Here is an 11574-nt window from a genome sequence, read left to right as displayed (position 1 = left end):
ACACACACACACACACACACACACACACACACACACACACACACACACAATTTCTCAGAATAACAAAGGGGAAGGGGGTTCCAGTGGAATACAGTCAGGAAAACCTGGTTATCATTGCAAACATCTGAAAAGTATACAAAAAGCAACTTGTTTTCTGTAGCCCACAACCCGTTGCCTTTGGTGGAGCCCAGCAGGAACTCACTGAAGTTCTGAAGAATTAGGCCTGGAATGAGAACTACATCAGTACATGGCTCCAGACACTCTTCCCTTGCACACTGGCACAGGTTGGCAATTAGCTCCCAGATAATCTGGTCTGCATACATACCTCCCATGTGTGATGAAGACCATGACCCTTTATTTGAAGGAAAACTCCACTGACTTGGTAACATTTGCCTGTGTGAAATAAGTAGGTCAAACTCCAATATGGTACTATTAAAATGCAATACCAGAGAGAAAAGTGCCAGTCTCTACTGCTGTGAAATCCAGGTTTTCTATCTCTTGGCAGAAGACACTACTGCACAACCGGAAAAAGGGAGAAACTAAACACTAGCCTGGAAAGAATATGTAACAAGGGAACTGGCCTAAATAAAAAGATAGTTAAAACGCTGAAGTTAAATTATTTGTCCAAGATCTGAATAAAACCAGTCAGATTAGGATCTTTGCTCAAATTCTTGTTTATGTGTAAGGGTGTCTGAAACTTTCCCTTGACAGCAAGTAAGACTGTCTTACTGTATCGGAATTTCCAAATAGCCTATTCCTCCCCCGATATGGTTGTCATTTACTATGAGACTAGAGAGTATTCCAGGCTCACTTGGGTCTCAATCTTTACACACAGCAGGATGCAAGAAAGGTTTACTGTCTAACAACAAAGTTGAAGAATTATACTACGAAAAATAAACAATATCAAAACATTCACATAATTAATTTGAAGTGCAACTGATGTGCAAATATGGAAAAAAACATGTGGCTCTCTCTAGCTTTTAAGACTAGTAAGACAAAGTAGCTAATTCCAAGAAGAACACAAAGGGAAAAAACTGTAATAACAATAGAGAACTACTAAAGTAAAAATATGGAATCTTCTATTTTTAAGTAAATTGTGAATCCATGTTTAGAAGCAAAAACCTTTATTTAAATATTTAGATTTCACAAAATATAAAACATAATAAAATTTTATTTACATGGCATGCAGTTATGAATTACACATGTTCCTAAGTGTTTTTCCTAACTATAGCAGCGTTCAGGCATCAGAGTCAAGGCATGAGTAATAAATAAAATGTTTTCTTCCTCCAAAAAAAATGGTGCAAAAATATTAGAGAGATAGAAGAGACGAGGTCGAATGTTCTTCCTTTTATATTGATCAAAATGCAAAATGCGAAGTTCAAGAAAAACACCAATAACAGAGCCAAAAAAGTGCCAAGAACTGCAGGTACAGAAGGCTGACTTCTGACGGTGGAAAGACAAGTACTGTGGAAGCTGGGATGGGGAGGAAAGGAAGTAACATATTAGTAACACTGGACACACAGGGGAGCCACACAGGAAGTCAGCTCAGTAAATGGTATGTGCTGTAGGGAGTAAGTGAGCTTGTTTTTGACCAGACCAGGCATTCAGGAATGTGTTGACGGCAAAGAAGCAAGGTGGAAAAGAAGCCCATTCAAGGAGGAAAATATATCCTGAAGCTCAGACTACAAGTCTGTTTTAGAGTCAAGTGTGTCAGGATGTTCCAAGAACATCCCTTGGTGGTGACTCTATGACAATCAAGGTGTACTCAGGAGTGGCCCAGAATGATGTTTGTACAAATCACACTGTCTGCTTCCTGCCCTGTTAACCATACTATTAGCTTTTGAAGGTTTGTGGCCAGGTCTTGCTTGTTCACCTTCAGTTCTCTCTCTGCTGAGAACTCAGGAGCTCAGGTTTACTTTTTTCTTAGAATTAAAAAAAAAAAAAATGTTTTTCTGATGATAAAATATATACTCAACACAGAAAAATTCTGAAGATACAAAAAAGTATACAGAAAAAAACAAAAGTCATATGTAATCCCATCTCCGAGACATGAGCTAAGTTTCTTAAAATTTTAGAGTTCATCCTTTCAGGCTTAGAAATACATACATGCACGCAGGAGCACACAAACACACTAAACAAAATGGTATCATATTATTCTGTTTTGTAAACGTCTATTATAGACACTTGCTAGCTTTATTGAAAGCTCTACAACATGTATAATAGCTGCAATATAATTTAGTAAAACAGTTCCTCCACTGATGAGCACCGAAGTGGTTTCCAGCTTTCTGCTTTTATAAACACTACTGCAATGAGCATCTTTGTACATAATCCGTGCACATGTTCAATCACTATTTCCTTAGGCTAAATTCCAGAAGCAGATTTTAAGTGTTACAGCCTTTTTAAAAGCTTTTGATACACAGGTTGCTAAACTGTCATCCAAAATATTTATAAAATATTTATAAAATCAATATATCCACTAGCAGGGTATGAGTGCTTTGCTCCACCCTCGTTAGACTTCAGTGTTTTCCACTTCTCCCAATATGACAGTCAAAAATACGTATTTTGTTTTTTTCATGTACACCTTTTAAGTAGAGAGTTCTAACTCTGTTATGGGTACTGCCCAAATAAAATACTGGGTTTTTTTGTTTTTTGTTTTGTAGAGTGCTTATTACTATCTTTCACTTATTTGAACAGTCTTATTAAACACTTTTCAGTAGATTGTCTTGGGTCTTCTTCCTTTTGAAATTCTAAAAACTACACAGGTAACTGAGCAAGTAGGTAAAGGGCAATACAAACTAGGCCTATATGATTCTACGTGGTTCAGTCTGGGACACCTGTCTGCTAACAGACTGCTAAGTGGGGGAGGGCACCAAATACCTCTTCAAAGGTAAGCACTCAACATGAGTTATGGAGAGACTGGTTATGAGAAATTCCTATGCATCCCTGGATGGTGCTTGAACCAGGTAATCCAAACACAGAAATGGTGTGATTTATAGCCACTGTGAACCCTGGTATCCATTTGAACAGGCAGCTGGATAAGACAACATCAGAAGGAGTAGCAGCTCTTGGGAGTAGATGGTGTCCCAGCACAATCTACTGGGGTTGTGGTCATGAAAAAGAAGATGGGAAATGATGTGTATAGTGACCTTAAAAGAGTTCATTTTTTACTAAATCAGTCCCAAAAGGAAAAGGGAGAAATGTTCCAGTGAATCGTGAGGCAGCCCTGGGTTTAGCAAGGTGAACATGTTTTCTGTAATGTGGACACTCAACTGGAATGCGGCATGCTAACTTTAGAAGGGCACCAACCTGTTGACCGACTATTATAATTTACATGCCACCTGCATAACTACTAAGTTATCAATTGTGTATTTTGACTCCGACATTCCTTTAGATTCAGAACATACTACTTATTTGGTATACAAATAATTTCTGTTGCAAATTAAAACTGATATACAAATTCTTTAAAAATAGTCTTGTGTTTTATAAACTAAATGGCTGTAACCAGTTCTCAAACAGCTGAACTTGTTATTTTCAGTCACTTCTCAAGGATAGATGTAGTTCACTTATAAATAATATCATTAGATTGTGCCATGAAATGCCTTGTTGTTGTATACAAGGAAATGTTCACGTATTAATGGCTTCCTGATTTCACCTTTGTTTCCCTTTGCCTATGTTAAACTCTAGAGTTCTATCATTAGAATACCACATTTTAGACCCTGGTGAGGATGAAGGTGCAATGCTTTGAGCTCAAATATTTCCCTCTAGTTCATGCCAAGGAAGCAGTACTTTTATCAAATAGAGTTCTCATAGGACTTTAAGTATTCTTAAAATTTCTGAAAAGGGGGAGACGAAATATGAAAATAGGCCTTTGAAATGACATTTAAAATAAAACTTCCTTAAATGGCATTAATTAACAAGGGTGGAAGATGCTGAGTTAGGAGCCTTCTTATGGGATAGGGGACTCTTACTGAATCTTTTTCTTAAACCCACAGTTATAACTGTAATTTTCATTAGCCTGACTAAATATATGTATTTTTGGCTTTCCTGTTTTCCCACAGACTTTTGACCATTTTAATATCTCAGTTTAGCCTTCTTTAAAGGTGATCTGCAGAAAAGGGGAACAACAGTCAATAAATGAAAAGAAAAAAATGTGAAAATGCCTATAGTTTTGTTTTTATACTCTCCCTTTCTAGAGGAAATCATCATCTACTTGGACTGTTCTCATCTGGAGGGAGTAATGTTGGTAAAAGAAATGTAGGAGAGATCAAACTGCAAGATATCCCAATAAAGCATTACAAAAGATAGATATAATAAAGCAAGACAAGTGGTAAAAGAGGACATTTGTGAGAGTGAATGATTATCCTCCTAGAGGCTAACCTCTTAAGGTTCCAATAACCTCAAGGCATCTTGCTTTAATATCCATCGTGGATTTAATATCCAGCCATGCTTACTTCAAGCTTTTCTGACCCTATAAGCATTTTCAGTTTGTACCATCTCCTGAGGAAGAATGATCTGTAGTTTTTCCACTTAGACAAAACAGTTGTCCTAGATTACATTTCTAAACTTTTAAAGAAATAGCTCCAATGTTATATTCTGGAATCAGTTAGAACCAAAATAATATTGCCACAACCAGATTCTTAATAATTTAGTGAACTTTCACAATATTCTATCCACAAACTTTAAGATCCTTAGTTTTATGGAACAACAAATGCAGTTTGACATTGCACCTGCACGTTCCCCTCCACCCCTCCTCTGATTCTTCTTAATTAACTATACTTCAACTGTCTTTAGCTTATCTATGTTTGGTCCTCATAAATACCAGTGGTTCCCAGTTACCAAATCAATAGCTGTGAATTGCCCCCTTTCCTAAGTCACCTGTGTTACATGTGACTGTGTTATGTTAGTAGACACCTGTGTCAGGTTAGGAGTCCTCAAATTTTAAGCTATAGCTATTCATACTTAGTTTGAGCTGAAGATGATAAATAAGGTGTAACTGGGGCGTAACCAAGTAGGAAGTCTTGGGCTCTTAACTAGGTTCTCAGATAGTTTTTCTGCAGCTTCCCTTAATGTTACAATCCATCACCCCCACAGTGACATGTGTTTGAAAGTCATCTAAGGGTTTTTCCTGGTACAATTTCTTTGGTGAACTCATCTTTTACAGGTTTCCATTTTCAGTCTTAGTACTGCCCTGGGCTATTTTTAGCTTTTCAGCTGCACAAGAGTGCTGTCATCATCTGTAACTCCCTAGTCAAACGGTTATGTCACGTGTACCCCTGGGCTGTGATCTCAGACAGCTGCTCTGGGGGTCAATGTTTCAACTTCATTCAAAGCTAAAGGAAGAAAAACAAATTAGAGTACCTAGTGCCCAGGAAAACAAAGGATTGTGACAAATCTACCAGTTGGTTCATGTTTTATGTAGATACTACTTTTCTTACTTTAACTCAAAAAGCAGTTTACAAGAATGGCTGTTATTCGTGGTGTGGAAATGGGGATGCACAGATGTTTCCAAAACACAATTTTTAAAAAATGAATGACTCATTTAAAACAGCGGTACAAAAACATTTTAAGCTGACTATAGATAGTAAATAAATAAAACCTTAAAAAACTCAATGATTGAGAATTTAAGAAATAAATTGCTCTGAGGAAATGAGGTTTTAGATAATTAAACTTTATACCAATAAAATAATTTTTAACTCTTAAAAGAGGATATTGAATGTAACTCAAGTTACTATTATTTCAGAGGTAAAAAATGAAGAGTCTAAAATGAGAATAAAGGACACAGACTTCGGTATCTGGCAGAACTACTAAGTTCAACTCTTAACTGTGCCACACACAACTAGCCACGTGCCTCTGTGTTTATACTGTGTCTCTTTTAAGCTAAATTTACTCATTTGTAAAAAGGGAAAATCATAGAAAGGCAGGGTTATTGTGAAGATTAAGTGAGATGATGTATGCAAGGCAATGGCACAAAACCTGGAACTCAGTAAAAGCTCCATAAATGTGAGCTTTCAAAATGGTGTTCTCTACCTTAATGGGTAACAGTTCTTTATTGATTACTAGCTGTGTTGGATGCATTCACATTCCTTATAATCATCAGCAACTTCCACCGCAGCTTGTTTCTTCTCTCTATTGTTACTCAGATTATCAGGGATTACTTCTTTAAGCTATCAATTTACCTCTCTTTAATAGGTGTTGTGTTACCCTATTACTTGCTGCTTCCAACGTGCTTTGACTTGGGTAACCAGATTAACTGAATTTGTTGACATTCTCTCAAATAAAGGAGTAGTGCTTTGGTTTTGGACATCAGAGGCTTTCAATCTTTCTTCAGGTTCTGAGTAAAGTGTGATAAACACGAGGGCCTTATTCCACAAAAGAATAAAACATGGTAAGGGCCATTAATACTATCATTAAATTGTATCCTACACCTTCTCCTAGCCTGTTTCAAAAGGAGGTTTAAGACATTTCACGTCAAGAAGAATGAATACAATACCATTAAAGAATTATAAACAGCATCGGAGCCAGAGAAGGTAGGAGGAAGAAAATGTACTAACCATTGGGACAATTGTAGTTGTTGTGATCTTAACATGAAAACTGGCACAAAGCCTCCTGGCAAGAGGGCAAAAGGAAAATATGTTCAATGATACAGTCCTGCTGTCAGAAAAAAAGGAAACATTCTGATTTTTGGGGGGAGGATAAAGTCTTATGTGGGACTGTATAAAAAAGCACTCCCTTTTTTTTTTTTTGCATTACCCCAATAGACAATGTCCTTGGCAAGCAATTGGGGTTATGCAATATCAAGTATAGGTGACCCTTGACTTTTTCATTTTTAATTCTCATATTGCCTCCACCTCTGAGGCAGTTAGTCTAACTTTCAATCTGTTCCACCTATTGACATCATTCTAGTCTGTGCTCTTGGCCCTTACTAATGAGATTGCAACTAACACCCCATTGGTCTCCTTGCATCTGGTTCTCCTGTTCGCCAATTTACCTTTTACATTGCCACCAAAAGGACATTCCTAAACCAATACGCTCAGCAAGTCACAGAAGGGTTCAAAAACCGTTAGTTACTCCCAGTAACCTCTAGAGGAAGTCTAAACTTTTCAGATGACTATTTCAGATGCCTTATAATGTGATTCTATGCCACATTTTATAAACTATTACTCCCCATTCCTAACCTTCCAATCCAACCACCGTTCTCATCAGTCTTTTGACTGTGTCATGGTCCCTCCTCTCTCTACTCCTTTGCTCACATGGTTTCTGGAATCCCCTACCCCTCTCCTAATAACCTACTCCTTACCACCTATCCAAATCTTAACTCTTCTTTAAGGTCCAGCTCAGTTCCTCCTTGGAAGCCTTCCTACCAACTTGGGTTCATGTTTCTCTCTTGCCGTACCACCATCTGTGCCAATCGATGTGGGCTCCATAGACCTCTGGGGGTTCATGACCCTTTTGGGGGAACTGCAAGGTCAAAACCATTTTTATAATAATACTAAGGTGGTATTTGCTTTTCTAACTGCATTACCATCTTCAGTGATGGTGCAAAAGTCATGGTGTGTAAAACGGCCAGCACCTTAGCACAATTCCTCATTGGCAGCAGACTGAACTAGTGGAGGCATTCTTTACCACAACATGATCACAATGAAAAAAACAGTCACTTCCCTTAAGAATGTTCTTGACAGAGCAGTAAAGTACCAACTTTACTAAATCTTAAATGTTGAGTACACATCTTCTTAATATTCTGTGGGAAGAAATGGAAGTACCCATTAAACACTTCTGCTGCACACAGAAGTATGAGGACTGTCTCAAGGGAAAGGGATTGCAGGATTTTTGAGTTGTGTGTTAAAACTGCTTTTTTTTTCCCACAGAATACCATTTTTACTTGACAGATGATGGACACAAAATTTGGTTACACAGATGAGTATTTAGCAGATACTTTCTCAAAAATGAACAACATGCAACTGTCATTTCAAGGAAAACAACTGACAACATTTACTGTTAGTGACAAAATAGAAGCTTTCAACCAAATATCAGAATTTAGGACAATTGAATTAACCACTGTGAATCTGACAGCTTCCTAATAGTCAATGACTTTTCTGTTGAGACTGAAGGTAATGTTAACAAATGTGATTTTTTTTTCATGTAATGAAACAAGTAAACATTTGTAAAATCTACTTAACTTAGTGAATTGATACTTTCCAACTGACCTAAGCATGGTGGTAAAAATCATGCTTGGGTAAAGATCCTTTCAAAACACAAGGCAAGTTTTTCACGCAGGGAAAATTCATTAATACAGTTTCACATTCCACATTACAACCAATCTTTAAAAACTACCACTTGTTGAGTTTTATTGTGAAATCCAAGAAAAACATCCACAATTATCTGAAAAGGCTTTAAAATATGTCTCCTCTTTCTGACTACCTGTCTATGTAAGACTGAATCATCTTCATGTACTTCAACCAAAACAACATATTGCAACTTTTAGGTGCAGAATCATATATAAGAATCCAGCTGTCTTTTCTTAAAGAGGTTTGCAAAAGTGTATTAAAAATGATACCCTTCCTACTATTTTAGAAGACACTTATTCTACATAAATATTTATATTAATGTGTATTTTTATTATTGGTTATATTTACATGAATTAATACATATTTTTTTAATTTCTCAGTTTTAAGTTCTAATATAGTAGATATCAGTAGGTATATCAATATTTTTAAAAAAAACCTCTTTAAGGTTGATACTTCTCTTTTTAGAGTGTGAAGTGTAAGAATATTAAAAATTTAGAACTGATTTTTATACCATTTATTTTGGCTCTTAATTTTACATCATATAATAGTATAATACATATGTAAGTCATGTATTTGTATGTACATATACCATCACCTTAACTGGAATATAACATTGAAGGAAAAAATATGTTTTTGTTTTTAATCTGTAACAGCTAAGAAAGTGAGCCGACAAATACCTACTGAAGTGACTTGAGGTAACATATCAAAGTATTTAACATAACAATTTTATTTAAGTTTTATAATTAGGTTGCAACAGACTAAGTCCATTCCAGAAAATTCAAGACTCCATTCCATCCAAATGCAGTTGTCAGTTTGTATATTCTATTAACATTTTAAATTGTATTCTATTGAAGAAAAGTATTTCCCTCCTATCTTTGCACATGCAGTTCCCTCTTCCTAGAATCTCCTTTGCCCCCTTTCCTCTTTGTGGAGATTTTCTGTGGTCCCCCAGCTAGCTTAGGTTTACTTCTTGTATGCTCACAGCACACCTTATACTTCTCCTTAAATGTCACTTCTCACAACTTTGTCATTTGTGTAATTATTTCATTAATGTCTGTCTCTCACTGGACTATATGCCTCAAAGGGATACAGACTGTGCCACCTCTTCAGTGATATTTCCCAACAGTACCTGCTCAACAGGGCTACAGAAACATTAAATGGATAAATATTATTAAATAAATTAACCCTTTGTCCTGTGATATTCTATAATATGGCAGATAAATTAACAGGGAAAAATTCCATTACACATCACAGAAGAAATAAAGAAATCTGATTTCTATTTTTAAAGGAATTATTTAGAGAACAGCTCAGTGGGTGGCAAAAGTGGCAATGGGAAAACTGTGAGCACAGGGAAGAAGGATGGAGCCTACCTGAGGGAGTCAGCACTGAAGATGAGAAGAAAGGGACAGACTGAAGCTGTAATTTATACTTAGAATCAGCAGACCCTAGTAACTAACTGGATGGGGGTCAAAGAGCCTTGGGTTTCTGGCTTGAGCAGCTGAGAGGATGATGATTACATTTATCAACATTCAGAGAACCTGAAGAAAAAGAAAATTAGGAGGGAAAGACTAAGTCCCTGAGGTTTCTATGTGGCAGTATCAGCATGTGGGGCTCAGAGGAAAGATTTAAAAAAATAAACCTGGGAGTTGTCAACATAGAGCCAGTCATGGAAGCTGAGGAAGTGAGTGCCAGGAGAGAGAGAGAGACTGAGAAAAGATGAATGGGGCTGGGCTCTGAGGAATCTAACTGATAGGAAGTTCGAAAGTGACAAAGGGTGGGAAGCAAAACAGTAGGGAAGTGGCCGGAGAGATAGAGAAATGGTCAATGTAGGATTATCTTTGATTCATTTCTCCCTCGCCCCCAACTCTCCTTTCCATGTTCCCTGCTTCTACCCAGTCTCCACTGGGAATATTATGGTCATCTCCTAACTGGACTGCCTGCACATTGCTTCTCCTATACTTCATCATGCATCCTCCCACCAGAATACTCCTTCTACAGTGGTGTTTTGCAACACAAGTAGCCATGAGCCACACAAGGCTATTGAAATTACATGAATAAGAATTAGTTAAGAATTCAGTTCTTCGGCCTCAATAGCTGCATCACAAGTTATCTCCATACCCACGTGTGGTCAGTGGCTATCATGTTAGCACAGAGACAGAACATTTCCACCATGACATAAAGTTCTGTGGGACAGTGCTGCTACAGCATTGCTTTCTCTCTTGAAAGGCCCAAACTCTCTAGTCCAACATTTCTGCATTCCACATTATCTTTCCAACATCATCTCCTCTCCCTTCCCAAGATCAACTCTAGGCTCAATGCAAACTGGGCACACTCCACTCATTGCCACCTTCATTGATATCTTCATGTCATGCCATTTGGACCCTCCTGTAATACATCCACTGTGATAGTTATGTATCAGCTTGGCTAGGCCATGGTACCCATTTATTATGCAATCAAACACTAACCGAGGTGTTGCTGTACAGATATTTTGTAGATGTGGTTAACATCCACAATCAGGTGATTTTCAAGTAAAGGAGGTAATTCTCCATTATCTGTGTGGGCATTATTCAGAGGTCAGCCAAAAGACCTGGGAAAATCCTGATTGATATAGATTTTGGCACAGATTTAAGTACCTGCCAAAATGCAGTCCTCAAGGTTGAGCTATATGCCATTTTCTTCAAAAATACAAACATGATTTTTTATACATGAGTATACACGTATATGTATATATATACGTATATATAAGTGTATACGTATATACACATATATATGTATAAAAAATCAGGTTTGTATTTTTGAAGAAAATGGTATATAGCTGTGTATATACATATATATACACACACATATATGTGTATATACATATATATACACACACACACATATATAAAGCAATTTTTTTTAATATATATATTGCTGAGTTCAAGCAGTTCTCTTGTCTTGGCCTCCCAAAATGCTAGGATTATAGGCATGCAGCTCAAACCTGATTTTTCTAATGATTCTTAAACCTGAGTGTACATTACAGTCATCTTTTAAATGTTATATAAACACACTCACGTTCTACTAAGACGATACACACATAGAAGTGGAGCTTGGGCCTTCAAATTTCAAAAGCACACTGCAGGTAATTCTGATGCACAGCCAGAGTTGAGAACTACAACCCTAACTGTGCTCCTCTAGCACTTCCTAAGTGCCTAACAGAACTCATCAAACAGTACACGCTGCCTTATAGAGTCTTTCATTCAATCAACCAGCCAACCAGTGTCAACTGTGCGACTACCATTTGTCAGAC

At 37.1% G+C, this 11574-nt stretch overlaps 1 protein-coding gene and 1 long non-coding RNA gene across 6 annotated transcripts in view; both read right to left on the bottom strand.

The window, feature by feature from the left end:
• ANO6 (anoctamin 6) overlaps nt 1-11574 on the bottom strand; it is a 189717-nt gene that overhangs the window by 88434 nt on the left and 89709 nt on the right. The window lies entirely within an intron of this gene.
• LOC116530325 lies at nt 2641-11028 on the bottom strand. The gene is made up of 2 exons (XR_004259942.1): nt 7098-11028; nt 2641-6850 (listed from the first exon to the last, which is right to left on the bottom strand). It is a non-coding gene; the product is annotated as an uncharacterized LOC116530325 (long non-coding RNA).

The sequence above is a fragment of the Sapajus apella genome, unplaced genomic scaffold (assembly GCF_009761245.1).
Source record: "Sapajus apella isolate SASKATOON/1434 unplaced genomic scaffold, GSC_monkey_1.0 scaffold66, whole genome shotgun sequence".
Lineage (NCBI taxonomy): Eukaryota > Metazoa > Chordata > Mammalia > Primates > Cebidae > Sapajus > Sapajus apella.
Note: the sequence above shows the minus strand (reverse complement) of the source record. Positions and strands in the feature narration are given on the sequence as shown.